At 49.5% G+C, this 17,419-nt stretch overlaps 1 protein-coding gene across 1 annotated transcript in view; it reads left to right on the top strand.

Annotated features, from left to right (window-relative positions):
- The window catches only part of KPNA4 (karyopherin subunit alpha 4), a 129,599-nt gene that overhangs the window by 42,865 nt on the left and 69,315 nt on the right, over positions 1–17,419 (top strand). The window lies entirely within an intron of this gene.

Raw genomic sequence — 17,419 nt, 5'->3', positions numbered from 1 at the left:
CGTTTTGTGGTACAGGACTGCCATTACCAATTCCAGACGTTGCCGTTTGGTCTGTCCACGGCACCGAGGGTATTTACCAAAGTAATGGCCGAAATTATGATACTCCTTCGGAAGAAGGGAGTTATAATTATCCCGTACTTGGACGATCTCCTTATAAAGGCGAGGTCCAGGGAGCAGTTGTTGGTCGGAGTAGCACTATCTCAGGAAGTACTACAACAGCACGGCTGGATTCTGAATATCCCGAAGTCGCAGCTGGTTCCTACGACGCGTCTGCTGTTCCTGGGTATGATTCTGGACACAGAACAGAAGAAGGTGTTTCTCCCGGAGGAGAAGGCCAAGGAGTTGTCATCTCTGGTCAGAGACCTCCTAAAACCACAACAGGTGTCGGTGCATCACTGCACGCGAGTCCTGGGAAAGATGGTAGCTTCTTACGAGGCAATTCCATTCGGCAGGTTCCATGCAAGGATCTTTCAGTGGGATCTGTTAGACAAGTGGTCCGGATCGCATCTTCAGATGCATCGGCTGATCACCCTGTCCCTGAGGGCCAGGGTGTCTCTGCTGTGGTGGCTGCAGAGTGCTCATCTTCTCGAAGGCCGCAGATTCGGCATACAGGACTGGGTCCTGGTGACCACGGATGCAAGCCTCCGAGGTTGGGGGGCAGTCACCCAGGGAAGAAACTTCCAGGGACTATGGTCGAGTCGGGAGGCTTCCCTACACATAAATATTCTGGAACTAAGGGCCATTTACAATGCCCTAAGTCAGGCAAAACCCCTGCTTCAAAACCAGCCGGTGCTGATTCAGTCAGACAACATCACGGCGGTCGCCCATGTAAACCGACAGGGCGGCACAAGAAGCAGGATGGCGATGGCAGAAGCCACAAGGATTCTCCTATGGGCGGAAAATCACGTGATAGCACTGTCAGCAGTGTTCATTCCGGGAGTGGACAACTGGGAAGCAGACTTCCTCAGCAGGCACGACCTCCACCCGGGAGAGTGGGGACTTCATCCAGAAGTCTTCCAGCTGATTGTAAATCGTTGGGAAATGCCACAGGTGGACATGATGGCGTCCCGCCTCAACAAAAAGCTAAAAAGATTTTGCCCCAGGTCAAGGGACCCTCAGGCGATAGCTGTGGACGCTCTAGTGACACCGTGGGTGTACCAGTCGGTTTATGTGTTCCCTCCTCTTCCTCTCATACCAAAGGTACTGAGGATAATAAGAAAGAGAGGAGTAAGAACTATACTTGTGGTTCCGGATTGGCCAAGAAGGACTTGGTACCCGGAACTACAAGAAATGATCTCAGAGGACCCTTGGCCTCTGCCTCTCAGACAGGACCTGTTACAGCAGGGGCCCTGTCTGTTCCAAGACTTACCGCAGCTGCGTTTGACGGCATGGCGGTTGAACGCCGGATCCTGATGGAAAAGGGCATTCTGGTTGAAGTCATTCCTACGCTGATAAAAGCTAGGAAGGATGTGACAGCAAAACATTATCACCGCATATGGCGAAAATATGTTGCTTGGTGTGAGGCTATGAAGGCCCCAACAGAAGAATTTCAGCTGGGTCGATTTTTGCACTTCCTACAGTCAGGAGTGACTATGGGCCTAAAATTGGGATCCATAAAAGTCTAGATTTCGGCCCTGTCTATTTTCTTTCAAAAAGAACTGGCTTCACTGCCTGAAGTTCAGACGTTTGTCAAGGGAGTACTGCATATTCAGCCCCCTTTTGTGCCTCCAGTGGCACCTTGGGATCTCAACGTTGTGTTGGATTTCCTAAAATCACATTGGTTTGAGCCACTTCAGACCGTGGAGCTAAAATATCTCGCGTGGAAAGTGGTCATGCTATTGGCCTTAGCTTCGGCTAGGCGTGTGTCAGAATTGGCAGCTTTGTCATGTAAAAGCCCCTATCTGATCTTCCATATGGACAGGGCAGAATTGAGGACTCGTCCCCAATTTCTCCCTAAGGTGGTATCAGCGTTTCATTTGAACCAACCTATTGTGGTGCCTGCGGCTACTCGGGACTTGGAGGCTTCCAAGTTGCTGGACGTAGTCCGGGCCCTGAAAATCTGTTTCCAGGACGGCTAGAGTCAGAAAAACTGACTCGCTGTTTATCCTGCATGCACCCAACAAGCTGGGTGCTCCTGCTTCTAAGCAGACTATTGCTCGCTGGATCTGTTGCACGATTCAACTTGCACATTCTGCGGCTGGACTGCCGCATCCTAAATCAGTCAAAGCCCATTCCACGAGGAAGGTGGGCTCTTCTTGGGCGGCTGCCCGAGGGGTCTCGGCTTTACAACTTTGCCGAGCTGCTACCTGGTCGGGATCAAACACGTTTGCAAAATTCTACAAGTTTGATACCCTGGCTGAGGAGGACCTTGAGTTTGCTCATTCGGTGCTGCAGAGTCATCCGCACTCTCCCGCCCGTTTGGGAGCTTTGGTATAATCCCCATGGTCCTTACGGAGTACCCAGCATCCACTAGGACGTCAGAGAAAATAAGAATTTACTCACCGGTAATTCTATTTCTCGTAGTGCGTAGTGGATGCTGGGAGCCCGTCCCAAGTGCGGATTGTCTGCAATACTTGTATATAGTTATTGCTTAACTAAAGGGTTATTGTTATGAGCCATCTGTTCAGTGAGGCTCAGTTGTTATTCATACTGTTAACTGGGTATAGTTATCACGAGTTGTACGGTGTGATTGGTGTGGCTGGTATGAGTCTTACCCTGGATTCCAAATCCTTTCCTTGTAGTGTCAGCTCTTCCGGGCACAGTTTCCCTAACTGAGGTCTGGAGGAGGGGCATAGAGGGAGGAGCCAGTGCACACCAGATAGTACCTAATCTTTCTTTTAGAGTGCCCAGTCTCCTGCGGAGCCCGTCTATTCCCCATGGTCCTTACGGAGTACCCAGCATCCACTACGGACTACGAGAAATAGATTTACCGGTGAGTAAAATCTTATTTTTTTACCGTGACCGGGTGGTACTTAGGACTCGTCCCAGATATTTACCTAAGGTGGTTTCTTCGTTTCACCTTTTAATCAGGAGATTGTGGTTCCAGCTTTTTTGTCTCCTGATTTGTCTCCCAAAGAGCGGTCTTTGGATGTGGTACGGGCTCTCCGTATCTATGTGAAGAGAACTGCTTCTATTCGAAAGTCTGATTCTCTTTGTTTTGTTTGGATTTCACAAACGTGGCTGGCCTGCTCACAAGCAGACCCTGGCCAGGTGGATTATAATGGTGATTGCGCATGCTTATGTGAAGGCTGGTCTGTCAGCTCCTGTTCATATTACGGCCCATTCTACTCTGTCTGTTGGACCTTCTTGGGCAGCCCAACGTGGTGCGACCCTTGAACAATTGTGCAAGGCGGCTACGTGGTCCTCCCGGGAACACGTTCATAAAGTTCTATGCCTTCGATACTGCCGCTTCCCAGGATGCTTCCTTTGGACGCCGGGTTCTTGTGCCCGCTACAGTGTGTCCCCTCCCATAAGGAACTGCTTTAGGACATCCCCATTGTCCAGACTTGTGGAGCCCAGTGTACCCCGCAGCAGAAAACGAGTTTTATGGTAAGAACTTACCTTTGTTAAAACTCTTTCTGCGAGGTACACTGGGCTCCACAAGGCGCCCACCCTGATGCACTTCGCTTCTTTGGGTTGGTATGGCATTAGCTGCTGACACTTCTCTTGTCGTGAGAGTGTGGTGTATGTGGCTACTAACCATTGTCGTCTCTTTTCCTGCTACTGCATTGGGCTGGTTAACTAAACTGAGCTCCTGTGCAGGGAGGCGGGGTGATATAGGAGGCGGCGCTGTGCATTCTGGGAACAGTCAAAGCAAGGGTAAGTTCTTACCATAAAACTCGTTTTTGCAAAAGCTTTCGACACAGTACCTCACAGGAGGCTGACCTTTCAAATTAAGGGAGCTCGGTGTAGGAGACACTATTTGTACATGGGTGAGTAATTGGCTTGATAACGGAACAGCGAGTGGTGATTAATGGGATGTTTTCCACCTGGGTTAAAGTAATTTGTGGAATACCGCAGGGGTCTGTGCTGGGGCCACAATTTTTTTTATATATTAATGATTTAGGAGAAGGACTAGTAAGCACAGTGTCAATTTTTGCAGACAATACTAAAGTATGTAGGGTAATCAAGTCAGATGTGGAGTCTCTTCAGAGCGATTTATTTATACTGGAAATTTGGGCAGTGATATGGTGTATGAGGTTCAATGTGGAATAATGTAAAGTTATGCACTTTAGGACTAAGAATAAACATGCAGCCTACCAATTAAATGGGGAAAAACAGGGGAAACTGTATTAGAAAAGTATTTGGGTGTGTTCATTTATAGTATTTTTAGCAGCAACACACAATGTCAAAGTGCAGCAAATAAGGTGTTCGCATGCATTAAAAGGGGAAGTGAGACAAGGGATGAGAGCGTAATCCTGCCAAATCATTGGTACGCCCGCATCGTGAGTATTGTGTTCGGTTCTGGACACCACACTATAAGAGAGAGATAGATATATATATATATATATTAGAACTTGAAAAGGATTTTATGCAGCAGGATACATTGGTTTCCACAGGAAAACATCGGGGTGTAGAGTGGATCTTGATCTAGAGGCACCAACAGGCTAAAGTAGGGGTGGGCAACATGTGGCCCGCGAACTGATCCTGCCTGACCCGCTGTCCCCCACCAGTGCACAATGACAAGTGGCCCGACTGGCTGAGCCGCTTTTCATGCGCTACAGCAGCTCCGAGAGACGCGGTGCCGCTGATGAAATCCCGGTCATGTCAGAGGGGCTGCTGACCGGGATTTCCTTTCCGATGTCTCAGGTGCTGGGTGGCGCGTGGGCGGAGCCACATCAAGAAGAGTGTGTATTTCTGCAGCGGGAACTGATCTTTCCATCTGGCAGCGTGCAGCGGGAACTGATCTGTCGTTAAAAAAAAAAAAAAAAAACATAAGACACCCAAGGTTGGTTAAGGGATAGCTGGCGCTGCCTGAGGGGGGCTGGGGTGCCGAATAGGTGGAGAAAGTGGCAACCTGTGTCCAGGGAGGGAGTCTGTTGTTTAAAAGCTGCTATATGAGTTCAGGGGAGGGGGTGGGGGTGGAGAATGCCTGATCCCACCCCTTCTGCCGCCATAGCCCAGACACCACCCCCTCAGGTTGCACGGAGCATCCCACCCCCCACCAAAGCTGACAGGGAGCCATGTCTGTAACGCCCGATTCCCCCCCCCCCCTCAAAGTTGTGTGTAAAAGGGGACTCTGTCTGACGTAATGTGTAAAAGGGGACTCTACATGGCGAAAATGTGTAATAGGGGCTCTACCTGGAGTAATGTGTGTAATTGGCGCTACTGTGCAGCGTAATTTGAATAATGGAGATTATTGTGCAGCCTAATATTAATCTGTATTATTTTGTGGCCACGCCCCTTCCTCATGAAGCCACACCCCTATATTTTTGGTGCGTGCCTGTGGCGGCCCTCAAATACTCATTGGAAAGTGTTAAGTGGCCCCTCATCTGAAATAATTGCCCACCCCTGGGCTAAAGCTTTAGGCTGTCCCAGGTTGCATTGGGGCCTCCTCTATAACCCCGCCTCAAGGCACTGAGAGCTCAGTTTTGAGTTGGTGCCTACAGTAGCAGATCACTTAACAGGAGTGCTGCACTGGGCAGACCTGAAAAAGCTTCTATGAAGATTCCTTCTCTGGGCTGTCAGTGCTGTATGTCAGGGTGACACTTCAGCGCTGCAGATCCATCACTTCCCAAGTGGCGTCGCATATTCTCGCGGCTCAGTTCCCGGGTACTTGCGGCAGAGACACTTAGGCACACGGTCGCAGACGCTCTCCTGGTTTACGTGGCTGCTACGGGGAGGAGTTAAGAGGGTTCCCCAGGCGGGACCTGTCATTAAATCGCGTTTCGTCTGCGTCCTAGGGAGATGGGTTGCGGCACTGGCGTGGACACTGTCATTGAGCAGGGATACCACTAGACCACCGGGGGCGTCTGAGTGCAGGTCCGGTGTACTAACACCCCATTTAATAAGACTCGCAGTACCCGGAGTGGTTCTTGACCTGTAGCCCCTTCCCTGGCCCAGGGTGCCATCTCTGAGCAGATTTTCCCGCCCTGGAGCTGCCTCACACTCTCCCTCACTACCTGACTGAGACGCTGGGCGTCATCTTCTGAGCATAGCTGCGGCTGGTCTCTGGGACTGCAGCCTCTGTAAAGCCATCTGTATACAGCACTGTGACTTTACAAACACTTGAGTATGCTACACGTCTTTATACAGACCGCGTTAGTTAAGAATGAGTGTACCTGTTATAGAATATATTGTACAAGTATTTCTCTGACGTCCTAGTGGATGCTGGGAACTCCGTAAGGACCATGGGAATAGCGGCTCCGCAGGAGACTGGGCACAAAAGTAAAAGCTTTAGGACTACCTGGTGTGCACTGGCTCCTCCCCCTATGACCCTCCTCCAAGCCTCAGTTAGATTTTTGTGCCCGGCCGAGAAGGGTGCACACTAGGGGCTCTCCTGAGCTTCTTGGTGAAAGTTTAGTTTTAGGTTTTTTATTTTCAGTGAGACCTGCTGGCAACAGGCTCACTGCATCGAGGGACGAAGGGGAGAAGAAGCGAACTCACCTGCGTGCAGAGTGGATTGGGCTTCTTAGGCTACTGTACACCATTAGCTCCAGAGGGACCGAACACAGGCCCAGCCTCAGAGCTCGGTCCCAGAGCCGCGCCGCCGGCCCCCTTACAGAGCCAGAAGCAAGAAAAGGTCCGGAAAAAGCGGCGGCAGAAGACATCTGTCTTCAACAAGGTAGCGCACAGCACTGCAGCTGTGCGCCATTGTTACTCAGGCACACTTCACACTCCGGTCACTGAGGGTGCAGGGCGCTAGGGGGGGGCGCCCTGAGCAGCAATGTAAAACACCTTGGCTGGCATAAATACACCACATATAACCCCCAGGGCTATATGGATGTATTTTAACCCCTGCCAGAACTCACCAAAAAAGCGGGAGAAAAGGCCGCCGAGAAGGGGGCGGAGCCTATCTCCTCAGCACACGGGCGCCATTTTCCATCACGGCTCCGCTGGAAGGACGTCTCCCTGACTCTCCCCTGCAGTCCTGCACTACAGAAAAGGGTAAAAAAGAGAGGGGGGCACTAATTTGGCGCAGTTTGATAACAACAGCAGCTATAAAGGGAAAAGCACATTTATAGTGGTATTCCTGTCTATATATAGCGCTCTGGTGTGTGCTGGCATACTCTCCCTCTGTCTCCCCAAAGGGCTAGTGGGGTCCTGTCCTCTATCAGAGCATTCCCTGTGTGTGTGTGGTGTGTCGGTACAATTGTGTCGACATGTTTGAGGAGGAAAATGAGATGGAGGCGGAGCAATTGCCTATTATACAGTTGTCACCCCCTAGGGAGTCGACACCTGAGTGGATGAGCTTATGGAAGGAATTGCGTGACAGTGTCAGCTCTTTACGACAGACAGTTGACGACATGAGACAGCCGGCTACTCAGCTTGTGCCTGTCCAGGGGTCTCAAACGCCATCAGGGACTTTAAAACGCCCGTTACCTCAAATGGCAAACACAGACACGGATACTGACTCCAGTGTCGATGATGAGGAGACAAACGTGACTTCCACCAGGGCCACACGTTACATGATTGAAGCAATGAAAAATGTATTGCATATCTCTGATAATACAAGTACCACTAAAAAGGGTATTATGTTTGGTGAGAAAAAACTGCCTGTAGTTTTTCCTGTATCCGAGGAATTAAATGAAGTGTGTGATGAGGCGTGGGTTTCCCCCGATAAACTGATAATTCCTAAAAGGTTATTGGCATCGTACCCTTTCCCGCCAGAGGATAGGGCACGTTGGGAAACACCCCCTAGGGTGGATAAAGCGCTCACACGCTTGTCTAAACAGGTAGCACTACCCTCTCCTGATACGGCCGCCCTAAAGGAACCTGCCGATAGAAAGCTGGAGAATATCCTAAAATGTATATACTCTCACACGGGTGTTATACTGCGACCAGCAATCGCCTCAGCCTGGATGTGCAGTGCGGGCCTGGCATGGTCGGATTCCCTGACTGAAAATATTGATACCCTAGATAGGGACAGTATATTACTGACTATAGAGCATATGAAGGATGCATTTCTATATATGCGTGATGCACAGAGGGATATCTGCCGACTGGCATCAAGAGTTAGCGCGCTGTCCATTTCTGCAAGAAGAGGTTTATGGACGCGGCAGTGGTCAGGTGATGCGGATTCTAAAAGGCACATGGAAGTATTGCCTTATAAGGGGGAGGAGTTATTTGGGGTAGGTCTATCAGACCTGGTAGCCACGGCAACTGCTGGAAAATCCACATTTTTACCCCAGGTAGCTCCTCAACCTAAGAAGACGCCGTATTATCAGGCGCAGTCCTTTCGGCCCCATAAGGGCAAGCGGGCAAAAGGCGCCTCATTTCTGCCCCGTGGCAGAGGGAGAGGAAAAAGGCTGCAGCAAACAGCCAGTTCCCAGGAACAAAAGCCCTCTCCCGCCTCCGCAAAGTCCTCAGCATGACGCTGGGGCTTTACAAGCGGACTCAGGCACGGTGGGGGCCCGTCTCCAGAAGTTCAGTGCGCAGTGGGCCCACTCGTAAGTGGACCCCTGGATCCTTCAGGTGGTATCTCAGGGGTACAAATTGGAATTCGAGACGTCTCCCCCTCGCCGTTTTCTAAAGTCTGCTTTACCGACGTCTCCCTCAGACAGGGAGGCAGTATTGGAAGCCATTCACAAGCTGTATTCCCAGCAGGTGATAATCAAGGTACCCCTCCTACAACAGGGAAAGGGGTACTATTCCACACGATTTGTGGTACCGAAGCCGGACGGCTCGGTGAGACCAATTTTAAACCTAAAATCCTTGAACACTTACATACAAAGGTTCAAATTCAAGATGGAGTCACTCAGAGCAGTGATTGCAAACCTGGAAGAAGGGGACTATATGGTGTCTCTGGACATCAAAGATGCTTACCTACATGTCCCAATTTACCCTTCTCACCAAGGGTACCTCAGGTTTGTGGTACAGAACTGTCACTATCAGTTTCAAACGCTGCCGTTCGGATTGTCCACGGCACCCCGGGTCTTTACCAAGGTAATGGCCGAAATGATGATACTCCTTCGAAGGAAGGGAGTTTTAGTTATCCCTTGGACGATCTCCTGATAAGGGCAAGATCCAGGGAACAGTTGGAAGTCGGAGTAGCACTATCTCAGATAGTGCTACGCCAGCACGGTTGGATTCTCAATATTCCAAAATCGCAGCTGATCCCGACGACACGACTTCTATTCCTAGGGATGATCCTGGACACAGTCCAGAAAAAGGTGTTTCTCCCGGAGGAGAAAGCCAGGGAGTTATCCGAGCTAGTCAGAAATCTCCTAAAACCAGGCCAAGTCTCAGTGCATCAATGCACAAGGGTCCTGGGAAAGATGGTGGCTTCTTACGAAGCAATCCCATTCGGCAGATTCCACGCAAGAACCTTCCAGTGGGATCTGCTAGACAAATGGTCCGGGTCGCATCTTCAGATGCATCAGCGGATAATCTTGTCACCAAGGACAAGGGTGTCTCTCCTGTGGTGGTTGCAGAGTGCTCATCTTCTAGAGGGCCGCAGATTCGGCATTCAGGACTGGGTCCTGGTGACCACGGATGCCAGCCTGAGAGGCTGGGGAGCAGTCACACAGGGAAAAAAAAAAATTCCAGGGCTTGTGGTCAAGCCTGGAGACATCACTTCACATAAATATCCTGGAGCTAAGGGCCATCTACAATGCTCTATGCCTAGCAAGACCTCTGCTTCAAGGTCAGCCGGTGCTGATCCAGTCAGTCAACATCACGGCAGTCGCCCACGTAAACAGACAGGGCGGCACAAGAAGCAGGAGGGCAATGACAGAGTGGGGACTTCACCCAGAAGTCTTCCACATGATTGTAAACCGTTGGGAAAAACCAAAGGTGGACATGATGGCGTCCCGCCTCAACAAAAAACTAGACGGGTATTGTGCCAGGTCAAGGGACGCTCTGGTAACACCGTGGGTGTACCAGTCAGTGTATGTGTTCCCTCCTCTGCCTCTCATACCCAAGGTACTGAGAATCATAAGAAGGAGAGGAGTGAGGACTATACTCGTGGCTCCGGATTGGCCAAGAAGGACTTGGTATCCGGAACTTCAAGAGATGCTCACAGAGGACCCGTGGCCTCTACCTCTGAGAAAGGACCTGCTCCAGCAGGGACCCTGTCTGTTCCAAGACTTACCGCGGCTGCGTTTGACGGCATGGCGGTTGAACGCCGGATCCTGAAGGAAAAAGGCATTCCGGATGAAGTCATCCCTACCCTGATCAAAGCCAGGAAGGATGTAACCGTGCAGCATTATCACCGTATTTGGCGTAAATATGTTGCGTGGTGCGAGGCCAGGAAGGCCCCTACAGAGGAATTTCAACTGGGTCGTTTCCTGCATTTCCTGCAAACGGGACTGTCTATGGGCCTAAAATTAGGGTCCATTTAAGGTTCAAATTTCGGCCCTGTCGATTTTCTTCCAGAAAGAACTGGCTTCAGTTCCTGAAGTTCAGACGTTTGTCAAGGGGGTGCTGCATATACAGCCTCCTTTTGTGCCTCCAGTGGCACCTTGGGATCTCAATGTTGTTTTGGGGTTCCTAAAATCACATTGGTTTGAACCACTCTCCACTGTGGACTTAAAATGTCTCACATGGAAAGTGGTAATGCTGTTAGCCCTGGCTTCAGCCAGGCGTGTCTCAGAATTGGCGGCTTTATCCTATAAAAGCCCTTACCTAATTTTTCATACGGACAGGGCAGAATTGAGGACTCGTCCTCAATTTCTCCCTAAGGTGGTTTCAGCGTTTCACTTGAACCAGCCTATTGTGGTACCTGCGGCTACTAGGGACTTGGAGGACTCCAAGTTGCTGGACGTAGTCAGGGCCCTGAAAATATGTTTCCAGGACGGCTGCAGTCAGAAAATCTGACTCGCTGTTTATCGTGTATGCACCCAACAAGCTGGGTGCTCCTGCTTCTAAGCAGACTATTGCTCGTTGGATTTGTAGCACAATTCAGCTTGCACATTCTGTGGCAGGCCTGCCACAGCCAAAATCTGTAAAAGCCCATTCCACAAGGAAGGTGGGCTCATCTTGGGCGGCTGCCCGAGGGGTCTCGGCTTTACAACTTTGCCGAGCAGCTACTTGGTCAGGGGCAAACACGTTTGCTAAATTCTACAAATTTGATACCCTGGCTGAGGAGGACCTGGAGTTCTCTCATTCGGTGCTGCAGAGTCATCCGCACTCTCCCGCCCGTTTGGGAGCTTTGGTATAATCCCCATGGTCCTTACGGAGTTCCCAGCATCCACTAGGACGTCAGAGAAAATAAGAATTTACTTACCGATAATTCTATTTCTCGTAGTCCGTAGTGGATGCTGGGCGCCCATCCCAAGTGCGGATTGTCTGCAATACTTGTACATAGTTATTGTTACAAAAATCGGGTTATTGTTGTGAGCCATCTTTTCAGAGGCTCCTCTGTTTATCATACTGTTAACTGGGTTCAGATCACAGGTTGTACGGTGTGATTGGTGTGGCTGGTATGAGTCTTACCCGGGATTCAAAATCCTTCCTTATTGTGTACGCTCGTCCGGGCACAGTATCCTAACTGAGGCTTGGAGGAGGGTCATAGGGGGAGGAGCCAGTGCACACCAGGTAGTCCTAAAGCTTTTACTTTTGTGCCCTGTCTCCTGCGGAGCCGCTATTCCCATGGTCCTTACGGAGTTCCCAGCATCCACTGCGGACTACGAGAAATAGAATTATTGGTAAGTAAATTCTTATTTTATATAATATAATTCTAGTCCAGTGCAGCCTTATTGTTAGAATAATTTCTGCATTGCCTGTGACTGTGTGCCTGTATCTGCTGTGTGGTTTCACTCTGTGTTTCCCAGATATAATGGTCACTATATTCTGTACCTTAAGAGGCTAGTTGTGTCTGGGTCCGCTAATATAGTGCGTCACAGTATTTATCCAATACGCATATTCTACTGTGTACTTAGTCACAATACCGGATTTATTCGCAGGTATTGTACTTTGTCTGGCTATACCGTACTAAGTCGCTCTGTTTCATTCTTACATAATGTCTAACAGAAATGGCAGTATTATCAGTGGAAGCTCCTGTATCCTGAAGAGCATGCTCCAAGGATTTACCAGAAGGGGAAGTTTTGTATGATGGTCTATAATCCTATGTGTCATACACCTCCTAGTCTGCAGCTCCTAGTACTCAGGAGCCACCCTGGGCTGCGTTCACAGACATACTGGGTACTCTGATAGAACACCGTACGCCACCTATCGGACCACCTGTTCCACTACAGCCACATTGTCCCTATGGTTACTCTGCCTTGGGTGGAAAATTTAACCAGCTACAACAATTAAATAAATCCTTGGTTAGACAGAAATCCACTCCAGGTCACTCCTGTGTCTTTGGGTCATCTAAGTGGGCTACATCCTCCTCACAGTTCACATACCTCTCTGATATTTCATCTGAAGAGGAGGGGGGAGCATATGGTCCTGTCATACACTGAATCTGGTGTTGCTGATGAGGATTCTCCCTTGCAGATTGATGTCCCTGCCTTTAGTGTTTGCTATTAAATAAATCCTACAAATCTCTGAAGATGAGGATTCCACTACTGTGGCAAAGAAATCGAATTTGTTTAAACGGCAGAAGGTGGTTAAAACGCTTACCCCATTCTGACCATTTAGTGGACATCACACAACCCTGGTCTACTCCAGGGAAGAAATTCCCTCTGCCTAAACGTGCCTTTGCTTGCTATCCTCTCTGCAGAGTTATGTAGCAAGTGAGAAAACTCACTGCCGATGGAGTCTCACGTCACCTGCCTTGTGGTGTCGTCCACTCTGCCTGTCACCACTGTCACCTCACTGAAGGATCTGACAGATAAGCGTGTAGAAGGATACCTGGAATCTATTTCCTCCCTTACAGGAGCTGTGCATAGGCCCACTATTGCCATCTTTTGGGCTGCAAAAGGTATTGAAGCATGGGTTTGGGCATTAGAGGAAGAGCTGCACGAGGATATTTCTGACAGTGCCAGACAATACCTGTCTCACATTACCACCGCCACCCATTACATTTAGGAGGCATCCTCTAAAGCAGGTGTGTTGGCAGCCAAGGCGTCGACTACATCTGTCCTGGCTCGCCGTATTCTGTGGTTGAGGTCATGGAAAGTGGACCTAGACTCCAAAAATACCTTGGAGGTACTCCCCTTCACTGGGGACATTTTGTTTGGGGAAGACCTGAATAAAATTGTGTCTGAGTTAGCAGCTGCTAAAACGGCTTTTCACCCAAATACTAATCCTTCTGCACAGAGAGCAAAAGTTACCACTTTTCTTTCCTTTTGGCCTCAAGGGAAAGCAAAAGATCAGGTGTACCCGAGACAATCTCTTGCTCCCAAAACCATAAAGCCCAAGATCAAACAATCCTGGGCAGTCCGTCAACCTGCTTCTAAACAAGACAGGCCTGCTGCATGACTGCATGGGCCTCCCACTGGGAGACAGACTTCTGCAGTTCGCCCAGGTCTGGTTAAAGACCACTTCGGACGCATGGGTGCTGGAAGCTGTCTCTCACGGGTATGCTGGCTCTTTCAAGAGACGGCCCCCTCGCCAGTTTTGCACCACGGTTCTACCTTCAGATCCGTTAAAAGCGCAAGCTTTGCAAACAATTGTCAGTTCTCTCCCGAGTACTGGAGTGGTTTTGCCGGTACCTCAGTCACGGAGAGGCAGGGTTTATTACTCGATCCTGTATCTAGTCCCGAAACCAAATGAGTCATTCTGGTTAATGCTCTACCTCAAATCCCTGAACAAGTTTGTGAGAGTGTCCAGGTTTCGTATGGAAACACTGTGCTCAATTGTACTGGCTATGTAACCCGAAGACTATATGGTATCTCTGGATATACAGGATGCATACCTACATATACCTATTGCCATGTCTCACCAGCGGTTTGTTATTGGCAACCTACATTATCTACCATTTGGACTGGCCACGCTCCTCGGATCTTCACCAAGGTCATGGCTGTGATGACGGCCCATCGCCAGGGGATCAGAATCCTTCCGTATCTGGCTGACCTGCTGATTCTGGCAAATTCCCACGATGTCCTCCTTGGTCATCTGCAACTGACGGTAACTTTCCTGCAGACCCACGGGTGGCTTATCATTTGGAAGAAGTCCTCGCTGGTCCCAGCTCAGAGCATGGTGTCTGGACACACACAGTCAAACGGCTGTTTGTCTCCAGAAAAGGTCCTGAAGCTTCAGGACAGGATAAGATGCTTCCTTTGTGGCCCCAGAGTGTTGTTACACTCTGCGTACTTGGCCTGAAGGTGTTTGCATTTGACATGGTAGAGTACGCTTAATTTCATTCCCGCCCACTACAGAGATAAATCCTTTTCAAACGGGATGGCCAACCTCATCGGATCAGATCTCGCATGATCACTTTATCTCCGGAGGTTCGTCTGTCACTGACCTGGTGGCTACAGGACTAGCGTTTAGCAGGGGCCATCCCTTCTGAATCCACGACTGGGTCCTGCTGACAACAGACGCCAGTCTGAGGGGAAGGGGTGCGGTGTTGGAGCAACACTCGTTTTCAGGGTCGCTGGACCAAGGAGGAATCGCTCCTCCCAATAAACATTCTGGAGTTGAGGGTGGTGTTCAATGCATTATTTCTTGCCCTGCGTCTGGCACAGAACAGGCCTTTTCAAGTACGGTCAGACAACGTCACCACGATGGTATCCATAAACCATCAAGGCGGCACTCGAAACCACATGGCAATCATGGAAGTGTCAGATCCTTTGTTGGGTGGAACGCCATCTGCCAGCCCTATTGGCAGTGTTCATTCCAGGCGTCCTAAATTGGGAAGCTGTCTCCTTTAATCTCCAGGATATGCACACCGGAGAGTGGAGTCTTCATCCAGAAGTCTTTCAACTCCTAGTGACAGATGGGGCCTACCGGATGTAGACCTCATGGCATCTCGACACAATCTCAAAGTTCCAGGCTTCGGATCAAGGACCAGGGATGCTCAAGCAGCGTTCGTGAATGCACTGGTGGTTCCGTGGAACTTTTGGCTGCACTACGTGTTCCCTCCAGTGTCCTTCCTGCCCAGGGTACTACGGAAGTTCAAACAGAAAGGAGGAATACTACTTCTAGTCGTTCCAGCATGGCCTCGAAGGCATTGGTTCTGAGACCTGCAGGGTCTATTGACAGAGAATCCCCTTCTTCCTCAGCCCCCGGACCTTCTCGTATAGGGCTCTTGTCTCTACCCATACCTGGCCAGACTGGCTTTGACGGCGTGGCTCTTGAAGCATCACTCCTGAGGGCCAAAGGATTTTCCGAGGCGATTATGCAGACTATGTTGAAAGCCCCCATACCGGCATGTGCCCAGATTTATTACAGGGTCTGGAATTCTTACTTCACCTGGTGTGCTGATAAGAATTATGATGCATATCGATTCAGAATGTCCAGAATCCTGGCTTTTCTGCAACGAGGCCTTTACCAAAGTCTTTGTCTGGCCTCCCTCAAGGTTCATATGTCTGCCTTGTTGGTATGGTTTCAGAGAAATATTGCATCATACTTTCACTCAGGGTGTTCTTTGGATTCAGCCTCCCTATGTCCCTACTGTGGCTCCATGGGATCTGTCTGTTGTGCTGAACGCTCTGCAAGAGTCTCCATTTGAACCTCTTGAGTTGGTGGACCTGAAATGGCTCGTGACCAAGGTCCTGTTCTTTCTGGCTCTTGCCTCTGCAAGAAGGGTGTCAGACTTGGTCGCTTTGTCCTGTGACCGGGCAGTTCTTAGAACTCGACCGGGTTTTTTACCTAAAGGTGGTGTCATCATCTTTTCACCTTAACTAAGAGATTGTGGTTCCGGCCTTTATCTCTTCAGATTTGTCTTCCAAAGAGCGGGTCTTTGTATGTGGTAAGGTTCTCCGTATATATATGTGGAGAGGACTGCCTTATCAGGAGGTCAGATACCCTTTTTGTCTTGTTTGGTTTCCACAAGCGTGGCTGGTCTGCAAATAAGCAAACCTTGGCCGGTCTGCAAATAAGCAAACCTTGGCCAGATGGATTAGAATGGTGATTGCACAAGCTTATGCGCAGACTGTTCTCCTGCTGCTATTAAAGCCCATTCTACTGTCTGTTGGACCTTCTTGGGCGGCCTGTTGTGGCGCGTCCGCAGAACAATTGTGCAATGCGGCTACGTGGTCCTCAGTGAACACGTTTATTAAGTTCTATGCCTTTGATACTTCCGCCTCCCAGGATGCTTCCTTTGGATGCCAGGTTCTCATACCCGCTAAGGCGCATCCTCTCCCCTGAGGAACTGCTTTAGGACATTCCTGATGGTTCCACAGGGCGCCCACCCTGACGCACCTAGCTTCTATGGGTTTGTATGGCATTAGCAGCTGGTACTTTCTCCTGTCGTGAGAATGTGGTTCTATGTGACTAACATCTGACTTCTCTCTTGCCTGCTCCTGCATTGGACTTGTTAATGAAACTGAACTCAGTGCCTAGAGGTGGGGTTATAGAGAAGGCCCCAATGCATCCTGGGACAGCCTAAATATTTAGCCTGTGCCTCTGGATCAAGATCCACTCTACACCCCAATGTTTTCCTGTAGAACCAATGTACCTCGCAGAGAGATTAACCATGGTAAGTCTACCATAACACTTTTTTTTTTTTATATAACCCCACCGACTCTTACTATGTTGAATTTTACAATTTAGTAATTTTGTTTAGTTTGCAGTGGCCTTACTGCATACATGACCTTTTTCATAGTGATTATAGTTTGTTTATTTGGAAAAAGACAAAATAGTTCAGTTGGTGTGAAACAAAGATAGATATAGATTTTACTAAAGAATTTCCTCAGAGGGGTGTGTTGGATGCTGCAATAAGACTAGTATGGTATACCCCTTTCACATCTCCAATGCCGGATCCCACCCAGGAATTGGAAATTGGTCGGGTTGCCATAGCGGCGGGGGGCGGAGCAGGCATAAGGGGCGGAGGCTCCCTGATGAGTAGAGGCAGCATATCTCCGCGCCGCCTCTCCCTATGCTGTGAATGGGTACCGGGTTGCATCGACCCGGCAACCCATTCACACTGCCCTCTGACCCTCCTTATTACCTGGGTTAAATTTCTCAATGGGCCCTTTCACGTCGCATAGTGACCCATGTCGACCTGGCAATATGCCGGGTCGATATCGGGTTATTTTTGCAATGTGAAAGGAGTATAAGATTGCTTAATTCCATCAAAAATAATGCCTGAGTATTGCCTATAGTACACATTATGTAGCATGCAGGTAGTGACCAAAATAAATGCTTGTGCAAACTTGCTCAGTAGATTGACTCTATATAATATTTTAAGTGCAGACCTCTATCCAAA

The sequence above is a fragment of the Pseudophryne corroboree genome, chromosome 4, assembly GCF_028390025.1.
Source record: "Pseudophryne corroboree isolate aPseCor3 chromosome 4, aPseCor3.hap2, whole genome shotgun sequence".
NCBI lineage: Eukaryota > Metazoa > Chordata > Amphibia > Anura > Myobatrachidae > Pseudophryne > Pseudophryne corroboree.
The sequence above is the reverse complement of the archived record's forward strand: the minus strand, read 5'-3'. Positions and strand labels throughout refer to the sequence as shown.